Below are 10,601 nucleotides of genomic sequence, written 5' to 3' on the forward strand. Positions count from 1 at the left end.
TGACAGAGCTGAACATGGTATTTTTAGACAGTCAGCCAAGCAGACAGTGCCATGTCCCTTTCTGCACTCTTCCCTTCTTTTTACACAAGCCATCATCATCCCAGAGGTGACAACGGGTGTACAAAATATCAGCTGTAAAATAGCTGGTTCTCCAACGACACCATCATGTCTATTCAACATCATCCCTTTTCCCACATGTCTCACCATCCCTGTGCCCTTAAATGCCACAGCACAACTGCAGTCCTGTTTTTGCAAGGGTTTCCCCTTCTGTGTATAAAATTAATCAGCAAAAATGATTAATACTGGCAACCCCTAATAAATCCTCACTTCTGACAGCTTTTTTCTCTGCTGAATGCAAGAGCAGATGGCCCTGGTGTGGCTTGGGGCCCTTCCACCTTAAAGTCTCTGGGTGTTGCCAGGTTCCCACCCTGTGGCAGGAGCATCCAAGCTCAGAGCAGCCCTGTGCCTGGGCACGGCCAGATATTGCTGCTTATCTCCCTGGGACAAGGAGCCCGAGGCACTGGAGGAGAGATATTTATACTAAGGCATTTCCAGCTTATTCAGCGCTCACACCTCTGCCTTGCTGCATCCCAGAATGCTGTGACAGAAGCTCTGGCACTGCTGGTGGTGAGGAGCTGCAGAGTTGGTGTCACCAGCCCCATCAGTGCAGCAACAGTGGCTGGTATGTTGGTACCCACTTCTGGCAAACCAAAACCAATGGCCAGTATTGCAACAAATCCTACAGGCAACACATCTGCCACCAGGGAGCTGTGCATGGGAGGAGATGACAGGGAAAACAAGCATTTCTCTCTCCCCTTCCAAGCCTGTTGGCTCAGTCAGCACAGCGAGCTGCTGGGGTGGGCACAGACTCCCAGGGTTTGGTGTGCACAGGCACAGCAGGGTAAATACTGGGCAGACAGGCAGACACAAAAATGGGAACTGTGGTCTTCCTGTAGGAATGGTGCAGCTCCAGGCCAGCTCCCACATCCCTCCGTGTCCCAGTGTGAGAGACAGATGTCTTCTGCTTCTTGAGGGTATATACGTATGTGAGTCCTCAAGCTATGTGTGTATGCATTATAGAGATAAAAATCCTTTATACAGGTAGAGGTGCGTTGGTTTTTCAGTTCCAGTGGACACTATTTCTCTGGCAGATCCTCAGGGCTGGGAGTTTCTGAGGTGGGTTGTGAAGTGAAGAACGAGCGCACGTGGAAGGTGTCTGACAGCATGAGGCATGGGGAGGAAGAGGTGAGCCCTGCATGCCAGTTGTCCTCGAGCCTCTCCTGTGTGTCTAACTTGGTGTTACAGAAGAGCAACCCACACTAGTAATCCTGCCTTACTTTGGTAAATCCAAGAGTCAGGTTGCTTGGTGTTGGCAGCAGCAGACTGGATGTCATGGACCTTGGCAGTGGGCACTGCAGGGCTAGGAACAGGCAACTGCTGGTAGTGACTTCTACAGTCAATTTAGCATCAGCCAAAACAGCATGTGGACTGATTTCATTACCAACCAGTTGATGAAAAATGCCCTTTTTTTAAAAGAAATCTAGGTGAGTTTCTTCAACCTGAGGGCCTAAGTCCTGGATTTCCCCTCTATTTTGCACAAAGCTCCACAAGTTACTGCTGGACTTGTTTCCCTCTGCCATGGGCACTCATATGTGAGCAGAGAGCAAGAGGAATACAGCTGAACTTCATCCACTTTAGTAGCACCCTGAACAAAATGTGGCCTGTGGGAACAGCATTTTGTTTATTTTTTCTAAAAAACGCCGTCTTCAGCACTGAGGCATAACATCTATTTGGAGACTTCCATGAAAATTACGCCAAACAACAGCTTGAGATTGACCACTTCCCTCTGAAAGGTTTCACAAGATGAGATGGAAGATCAGTCTTTAAGGCAGCAGCAGCAGCAGTTGTTCCTCTTCTCTGCCTTGACAGCAGCAGAGGTTGATTTTGGGGTTACCTGCAGCCCCAGGTCTTGGCATTGGCTCTGTCTCCCCGATAGCTTTGCCTTGTGATGCTTCCCGAGGCTGGTGTTGCAGATGCGGTGACACCCTTCACTTGTAAGAGGGAAGTAGCAATATATTTATTGAGCTAAACCAGTGATTTAACAAGTTTGATGGTAAATGCAACAGTGGTTTAATAAGATTCAATGGCAAGGTGTGCTTGATTATTAACTGCATAGAGGACAGATCAGCCAGAAGTGTCAGGGAGACCCTCCCAGCGAGACATGAGGTTTAGGAAGGACTGCCTTTTGTTCTAGACTCCTTTCTCAGAGGAGTTTGGGTGCACTGGGATGCAGACTTAGTCCCAGGCTTGGTCAACAGTGTATGTCTAAAGGACTGTATGTACACAACCAACCCTTCACATCACTTAGCTAAGATTTCAGAGTTTCAGCACACTTATTCCCAATTCACTTACCAAGTGTCTGATGTGATAAGGATTCTCTCAGCCTTGAGGAATAACCTTGAGAGGTGTCCCTACTCAAGGGCAGCTCTTGTCCCGCAGCCCACTGCGATGCAGGAGAGCTCAACAGACCCTGGGCTGCCCACTATTTATGGAGTAAGATGATTGACTTATGCTCATATTTACATACCAGCCGTATTTTGGTTGGCACATGCTCAACTAGCCCTCAGCTGTTGAGCAAGACTTATGACCTTTAACTATTGCGTTGTTATCTGTCCTCCCGGAGTCCAAAACCATCACAACCACCACCAGTGGCTGTTGCTTAAGCAGAAAGGGGGGGAGCACACAACCATGGCTGGTTATTCAAAAAAGGCAATCACAGCACTAAGGAGATCCCATGGCAACTGACTGCCTTTAGTGGGGGCCACTTCCTAGTACCAAACCTCTTCTTTCACTAAAGGAGTTTCCCTTTTGTCTCCCCTTCCCTGTTTGGGGTGAACATCAGGTAAGGGTTGTCTCTAGACCTTTTGAAGGACAGCTATTTTCATGCTTTCCAAGCCAAAATAAAAGGTAATGTTTTGGGATGTGGAAGCTTTATTTCCCCGAGCTCCCACCCGCTCAGACAGAGGTCCTTGGACCTTGTGCCTGTCCTAAAACTGCTGCCAGCTTCCCACCAAAGTGAGATTGAATTTTCTGGAGGCTCCTGGGCTGTAATTTCACAGTGGAAGCAGCAGGCAGGCATTGGGCACAGCAGGGCAGGGTTTGCTTTTTGCCCAGCACTGTCTCACCCTGCATCTTGTGGCTTTCCTTGCTGGGTTTGTCCCTGCCTGCCCTGACCTTGGCCCTTTGTACCGGCAGGGCTGGTGTGGAGGGGAAGCAAGCACCTCCCTGGGGAAGCGACCAGATTGCAGTTTGACAAACAGGTTGCTCAACCCTGGGTTGGAGTTACTGATCCCATCTCCCGCTGTCCCGCTGCTCAGCAGCACCAGGAAACCTTTGCGTCAACGTTTTCCAGGCAGAGGACTCCACTTGGCCGCAGTGCAAGTGTCAGAGTTATCAGGGAAACCTGATTTTTAAGTATTTTCTAACCATTCAGAATTCAAAGGGTATTGTGAAAGCAAATCCCAACAGCTGCTAAGATACAATACTTGCAGGCAAGGCTTCCAGCGGAATGTGGTTTTTAGTTCCTCTTCCTGAGGCTGCAGCTTTCCCTCCCCCAGGTACGAGGCTGGGAGTTTCACTTGGGTGCAGGCAGCTGGGTGTATTTTCCTCATGATCCACACGGCAAAAGGAGCTTGCTCAGGACTTCCAAGCAAAGCAACAGCTTGTGGATTTGTCAAACAAAGCCAGCACCCTCATACTGGACCTGGTGGGCACACACTGAGCCTTTCCTCGGTAGAAGGACCTCAGGGGTTTCCTTGTGCCACAGAGCTCCTTGAAGCTGCCCTTTCCCCAGAAAGCAGGATCATAGGCACCCATAGCAAAAATAATCCTGATAAACACAAGATGCAATTCATAGAGCCCTTTTCTCTTTCTGGTGGTAGACTTTGGATGCAGGCTGGGACACACCTGCTTCTCTGCCTGTAGAGGTTGTTTTCCTTATGTGTCTTGGAGCAGCTTGGGGACCTGGTGGCATGGGTCAGGCTCTGCTCTCTGGGACAACAAAAAGGTCCTGAGGGTGAGCCTGGCAGTGTCTGCCTCCCCTGGGAAGCAGAGAGTTAAAGAGTGATGAAAGATCTAAGGCACGATGCTTCGCTGCCTGACCTGGCACACTCACTGCTATGGAGTAATGTGCAGTTCTGGACTGGAACATCTCTTTCTAGCAGAGGCACAGACTTTGTACTGGTCTGCATAAGTGAGTTTGGGGTTGTTCACCCACCTAACCTTTTCTGTGCAGCGTCTCATCTGCAGGATTGAAACAAGCCTCATGGATACAGCTGCTCTACTCTTTGCTTCAAACTCCTGCACATCTGTTTCTCACCTCCTCCCAGTACAGAGCAGCCACTCTGTGTGCTCCTCCATCTGTTTCAGTGAACTGTGGTCAGAAGAGTTAGCAAGAGCTCCTTTGGAGGATTAGCATTATGGTGCCAGTGGAAAAGAATGGTGCTTTTGCTTCCATGCCTCTGTTTTAGCAGCCACAAATGTACAGGCAACCAACCGTATCTGATGGAATAACACCAAAACACCCCTTTCTCTCAGCTCGATCCAGAGAGGCTGGAGGTAAACATCAACATTCAAGAACTTCTTGAGCCAGTCCAGCACTGGATTGTGAAGGGAGTAATGGTATGGGCACTGGTGAGAGAAGCACACGGAGGTGGGCAAGTCTGCAGTTGAAATAAAGCTATTTGGTGAGCTTTGTGTATCATTTAACAGTCAGAACTGTTTAGAGAAAAGCAAAGTCTGAAGAGGTGTGTGGTTGTTAAAAATGTGCACTTTTTTTGCTATATATAAGCATGGAAAAAAGAATTACTGACATTTCTGGAGTTACTCCAAATTTTAATTTGGAGCAAAAGTCAGATTCTGGGTCTACTGATTGTGGAAATCCATCTTTATTTTGTCTCCCTGTCATTTTGTCTTTACATGTCATGTAAGTTTGCTCTGGAGCTGTCTCTGCTGCACTGCTCAGCTCTGCCTGGGAAGAGCCAGGGCCCCCCCTCACCGTCCTCCCCTGCGTGAGCACATTCCTTGTGCTGACCAGGCAGAACAGGACGGATTTCCTTCGGTGCCATTTCCTGATGATTTCTGACTAACTGTGGAGGAAGTTAAACCAAAGAAATGATGAATCTTCTGTTTTGTTTTGGTGGTTGTTTTTTTTTTTTTTTTTTTTTTTAATTTATTTTAAAATCACTTCTAAGAAGACATCTTTTATTTTTGAACTGTAAACAGCCTGCCTGCTGTTCCGCCACCAGCCTTATCTTCATGGATAAAATATACACCACAGGCCAGATACATTTTCTGCTGGGAAGCCCTAACCTTTTTGGGGAAGCTTCATTTGCCACTGTCAGTATACTGGGCTTGCTAAGTGCTTTGAATGAACATACCCTAAGATGTGACTGACAGAGGGCCAAGGCCAAGGGTGTATCTCTCAGCCTCTGGATTTTTGGGGCCCCAAGGGGCCTGGGCACAACTCTGTGGATGTCAGGCTGTTTGACAGGAGAAGCAGCAGCAGAAGGAGGCAGGAGACAGTTGATCTGTCCCTCCAGCCCTTCTGGGACTGCCTGCACCAGGTCACAGCTGTGTTGGAATAGCGTAGTCCATGGTCAGCTATCTCCTAAGGCCGCCCAGTTTTGAAGGGGAACAGCTCAGTGTCTCTGAAACTCCTGCTGTCCACAGGGATCTCAGCTGAATGCCCCAGCAGTGGTGACACCCAAGCCACACCAGGGCTCCTTTTGGAAACTTTGTGTCCCTTTGCCTAGTAAGCCTGGCTGCTTCCCAAAAGCTACATTAATAGTAAACAGAGGGACCAAAGAGCTGCGGAGACCTCAGGGATTTTGTGAATCCCTGTATTGCTCAATCCTCCAGCTCTCTCTGTAGAGGCTGAACAAAAGGTTGCACTTAAAGCTTGTCCTGAACTTTGATCTGGAAACCTAAAGGCAAAAGCTAAATTTGCCTTCTAGCACCTCCTCAAGCACTTGTAGACTCCTACCAGCGTTATCTCCATTTGATGTCTTGCCTTTTTCATTGTTGGAAATGCTCTGTGCCTTCCCAGAGAGAGCAATATTCTGGAGTATGTGACAGAATGAATGCTTTATGGGAGGGATCTGCAGTTTTTCCCTTGTGGGGAAAAATACAGAGCAGGTTTTCCCCATCTCTGTGTGCTGCTCATGTTGGGAAAGACACTAAGAAATTACAGCAGCAGTAGCAAAACCAAGCATCTGGAGATAATGGCATAGTCAGAGCCACTTCCAAGGAACTGAGCTCCTGGACAAAAAAAATTAGCATTTTTTACTGAAGAAACAAACTGAACTGCAAGAACCACCACAAACACATGGAAGGAAAGCACCTCCAAACTGCACTAAGCTTGAAAGACCTCAGTGAGAGCCCACCAGAGAGCAAGGGCTTTTCAGGCTCTTACACAGTGATGGATTTGCCAGTGCTGAGATCCCCAAGCTGTCAGAGTAGCTCGTTGGGACTGTATAACAATGAGCTTATGCTAAAATCGGATGTGAAAGGAAAATCAAATATCAAAGCAGAACAAAACAGGACAGTGAATGAAAGGTTGGGTCACTCCCTGCTTGGTCCTGCATTACAACAGGGCCTGGGATCAGCTCCCCAGGTGGGGAGGGGCTGAGCCTCTGCCAGCTGCATCCTTTGTTTGCACTGGATGTGGTACCCTGGCACCCAGTGTGCTCCCATGAATATGTATAACCACGGAGCCAAGTCCCTCTACGCTCTCTGCCCTAAACAACTGGAAGAGGAGCTTTAGATGCTGTTTGATGGGGAAATGCAGATCTTTAGACCTGTCAAAACACAGCATGCAGCTTGCATTAGTTGCTGGCAAAAGCTCAGGACTAAGACCCCACAAACTCAGTGTTGTCTCTGCTGCTGCCACTGGCCTGGGGGGCAGTCACTGTCCTGCAAAGCCCACATGAAAAATCAGAAATAAAATATGGGTCCTTTGCCAAAGCTCTTAGAGATTTCCTGGAGGAAAATGAGATATCACCACTGTGGCCCAAGACCTGTATCCTTGTGTTGATGAAGTCCCCAGTTTAGGCAGGATTACACAGGAATGCCCATTTTTAAGGCAATGCCCATTTTTAAGGCAATGCTCTGTTGAGCATCTCTGGCTAAAAAACACTAAAGCAATTCCACTCTTAACCAAAAGAGCTGAAGAAACAAAAAGCACTGGGGCAACAGGTTGGGTATTAGGAAAAGGTTCTTCACCCAGAGGATGGCTGGAACAGGCTCCCCAGGGAAGTGGTCACGGCACCAAGCCTGCCAGGGGGTGTTTGAACAACACTCTCAGGCACATGGTGGGATTCTTGGGGCTGTCCTATGCAGGGCCAGGGATTGGGCTCTGATGATCCTTGTGGGTCTCTTCTGCCTCAGGGTATATTGTATGCTTCTATGATAGGACGTTAATGCTTTTTTTTGGGGGGGGTTGTGTTTCATGCCCCATGAAGATAATCTGTTTTGGGTACCTGGCTGGCCACTTTGAGGCTTTTTTTGATGCTGTTTGAAACTGCAGAGGTGATTACTGGGCCAACTTTTACCAAGTGCCTGCACAGCCAGACTTTTTTCTGACAGTTTTTTCAGCTTATTATTGTTGTTGTCCAATCACCGAAGTACTTTGCACGGAGGTGTGAGAAGTCTGGGAGCTTGCTGGCTCGCTCCATGGAGGCAGGGGTGATGGTGGCTGATGGTGGCTTTGGCATGGTTGGTTCCCTCCGAGGCTCTGGGATCTGGTGCAGCAGAGGGAGGCCACTTTTCTGGGGAGTGCTCCCTGATGAAAGGGCCATTCCCATCTCTGCCGGGCAGAGGACACGGAAGCAGCTGTGAATCAGCAGTCAGACTTTATCTGACCTTTTATCTGTCTGACCTGCCCTCCCTACAAGACTGAACACAAAATGTCACGCAGTTCCCTTCTATCAAGCCCACAGGCTAAGGTTTATCTAAATTACATGTGCCTCTGTGTGTTGAGTTGTGCAGCCAATTTTCCATCAGTGGCTCTCTAAGCACTTCATGTCCCTTGATCCACCACAATGGGTATCCAGCCAGGATTACAAAGCATGCAGATCCAAAAGTGACATTAGCCTGAAGCAATAAATAAACTGTTTCCAAACTACCTGTCTTGTTAGCAGCAAGACTTGCTCGGCTCTGCTCCCATGAATGGCCTCATTTCATCTTCCAAATCCCAAGATGAGCATATTGAAAGGATCCCACATCCCCAGCTTGCTGCATGTGGAAATTATATTAACAGCAACTACACTCCTCAGCACAGAGCAATTAAAGGATCAGGTTAAATAACAACTACTCTTTGTATCCAAGCCCAGAGCATGTGCTAAACAAATCTGTGCTTGTGGTCTACATCACTGATCAGTAAGTGGCTGTGGCAGTGGCAGGGATATGGTCAGCAGTTGGGGCTGGGGGGCTGCAACTTACCCTGGCCCCATGGGGACGCAGACATCAGTCCAAGTCACAACTTCATAGTTCTTCATTATTCTGCAAATAATCTCCCTGCAAACATTTCTTTGCAAATTTGTTTGAATTTGCATCCAAATAGTTTATATGAATGAGTCACTGCCTAATAAGAGATTTAAAAAAATGGAAAAAGCATTAAATGAAAAATGTGAAAGTTTCCCCCTTTGCTTATCAAAATAATTAAAGATTACAGCTACCTTTTATATTAATTTATTAGAAAAAAAGATACAGTTTAATGTGCAAATATATACACCAAACATTACAATGAAACATGAGGAAGGTGAGTCCCTTCCCTCTAGCAATGACTAACTCCTTCATAACAGAGATGACTGTTTAATGCTTCCCCACAGATTTACAAAAACAACAAAAAAAAAAATGTATAATGCTTCATTTGCACAAGACAAAAGTTTACTTTTACTTGAAAAAAAAATATTCTGGCTTTGACATGGCAAAAGTCTGCTATTTTGGTGGCTTTTATTTTTTTTTTTAAACCTGAGCAAGTTTTGCAGAATAGGGGAACAAGGGGAAGGCATTGCCATGTGCTTCATTCTCATCACAGCATCTGATGGTCTTTGAATTACTAAACCACTGAATCACTCCAAGTGAATGCAACTCCAAAATCTACATCTATGATGTAGTTAGTGACATGGAAGAAAGCGGGCACTACCATTGGCAAAAGGGAGCTGGCTGAAAACACCTGGCTCCAGTTAAGTGGCTGTTGACATTTCTCAGGTTCATGCCTGTCAGTAAGGACATTAATGCTGCCTCCTGTAATAAAGGAATTGTGAATGTAAAATGCAGTTTAGCCCAAAAAGCAAATGAGTTGTGGATCCTGCTATGCCTTGCTCAAATGTGTGGTCACTGAAGGAGTGCAGAGTGAGGCCATATTAAACCCATCAGTGGGGGAAACCAGATGAGGGCCTCAATAACAACCACAGGACTCAAAGCCTTGAGCTTGGTTATTTTCCACATCATCCCGCACCCAAGCTTTAGCTAGCAACTCCACAGGGTGACACTTCTGATTAAACAAAAACTATTCTGCTCATTTAGAGCTTCTCTCCATTTTAAACAAGAAGCCCCAGCAGTGCTAGAGAAGGCACTGCAAGTCCTGAGCTGGGCAATGCCAGTTCCCCCAGAAGACAAGAGTTTCCTAAGGGACCACTGGCCACTCTCTGCATCAGCTCTCATGACACTTTTGAAAAAAAAAACACATACAAATAACAGATCCATGGCAAAAAGAAGACATCACCAGGGGTGCACCTGGCTGACTCCAGAGCCGCTGCTAAATGAGGGCTCTGGCCTGGGCTGTGCTTTCAGACATGACACTGTCAACAGCTGACTCAGCTTTCAGGTTTTCCTTCCTCTTTGGCCAAGGGATCAGGATTTAAGTACAGACAATTAAACAGTGGCTCCTTTTTGCTCTGTAACTCCCCTCCTCTCCCACCGGTTGGCTCTGTGGGTACTGGCCCACAGGTTTGTCATTGTGCACAGCAAGGGCTACTGTGGGTCCATTCACACCCAAATCCTCATGGATGGGATGGCCTCAGCAGATTTGGCCTTTGTGATCTTCCTACCGTCCTCCTCCTCTTTACCCTCTTTGAAGTATTGTGGAATTTGACCAAAACAATAGGAAAAAAAAAAAAGCCTTGGGGGAAGAATGCTCTGCTTCTGGGTTGATTGTATTTTTTTTAATTTCTCCTGTTTCATGTGTTATACTGGCACAAGAATGCATGTCATGGACCCTGGAGCAGAGGGTGAAAACAGACCTTACATGAAAAATCTGAATAAACCCTCAAACTTAGCTTTTAGTTAAAAAGTGAAAGTTAGAAACCAGTGAGCAACATTTGATCAAGATAAGAGGGCGGTGGGGGCAAGCAGGGGACACAGGAAGTTGAAAGGGGCCATTCTGATCTAAGGACTGTCCTCGCCAAACTGTAGGCTTATGTCCTTTTAGGGGAATAAAAATACTAAGAAATCCCTTTTTTCTCTCCCTTAGCCAGGTTTGTTGAAATTTAAATATTTTACAATAACTAGAATAACATGCGAGTCAGTTGTCTCCAATA

The 10,601-nt window shown here is 46.9% G+C and overlaps 1 long non-coding RNA gene across 1 annotated transcript; it reads right to left on the reverse strand.

Annotated features, from left to right (window-relative positions):
* Positions 1 to 1,719: 1,719 nt before the first annotated feature.
* LOC114065797 lies at positions 1,720 to 2,515 on the reverse strand. Its single transcript, XR_003573049.1, has 2 exons — positions 2,413 to 2,515; positions 1,720 to 2,051 (listed from the first exon to the last, which is right to left on the reverse strand). It is a non-coding gene; the product is annotated as an uncharacterized LOC114065797 (long non-coding RNA).
* Between the last annotated feature and the right edge of the window lie 8,086 nt (positions 2,516 to 10,601).

This window comes from Empidonax traillii, unplaced genomic scaffold (genome assembly GCF_003031625.1).
Source record: "Empidonax traillii isolate 1590-97213 ecotype Southwest subspecies unplaced genomic scaffold, ASM303162v1 scaffold20:size5563877, whole genome shotgun sequence".
Classification (NCBI taxonomy): Eukaryota; Metazoa; Chordata; class Aves; order Passeriformes; family Tyrannidae; genus Empidonax; species Empidonax traillii.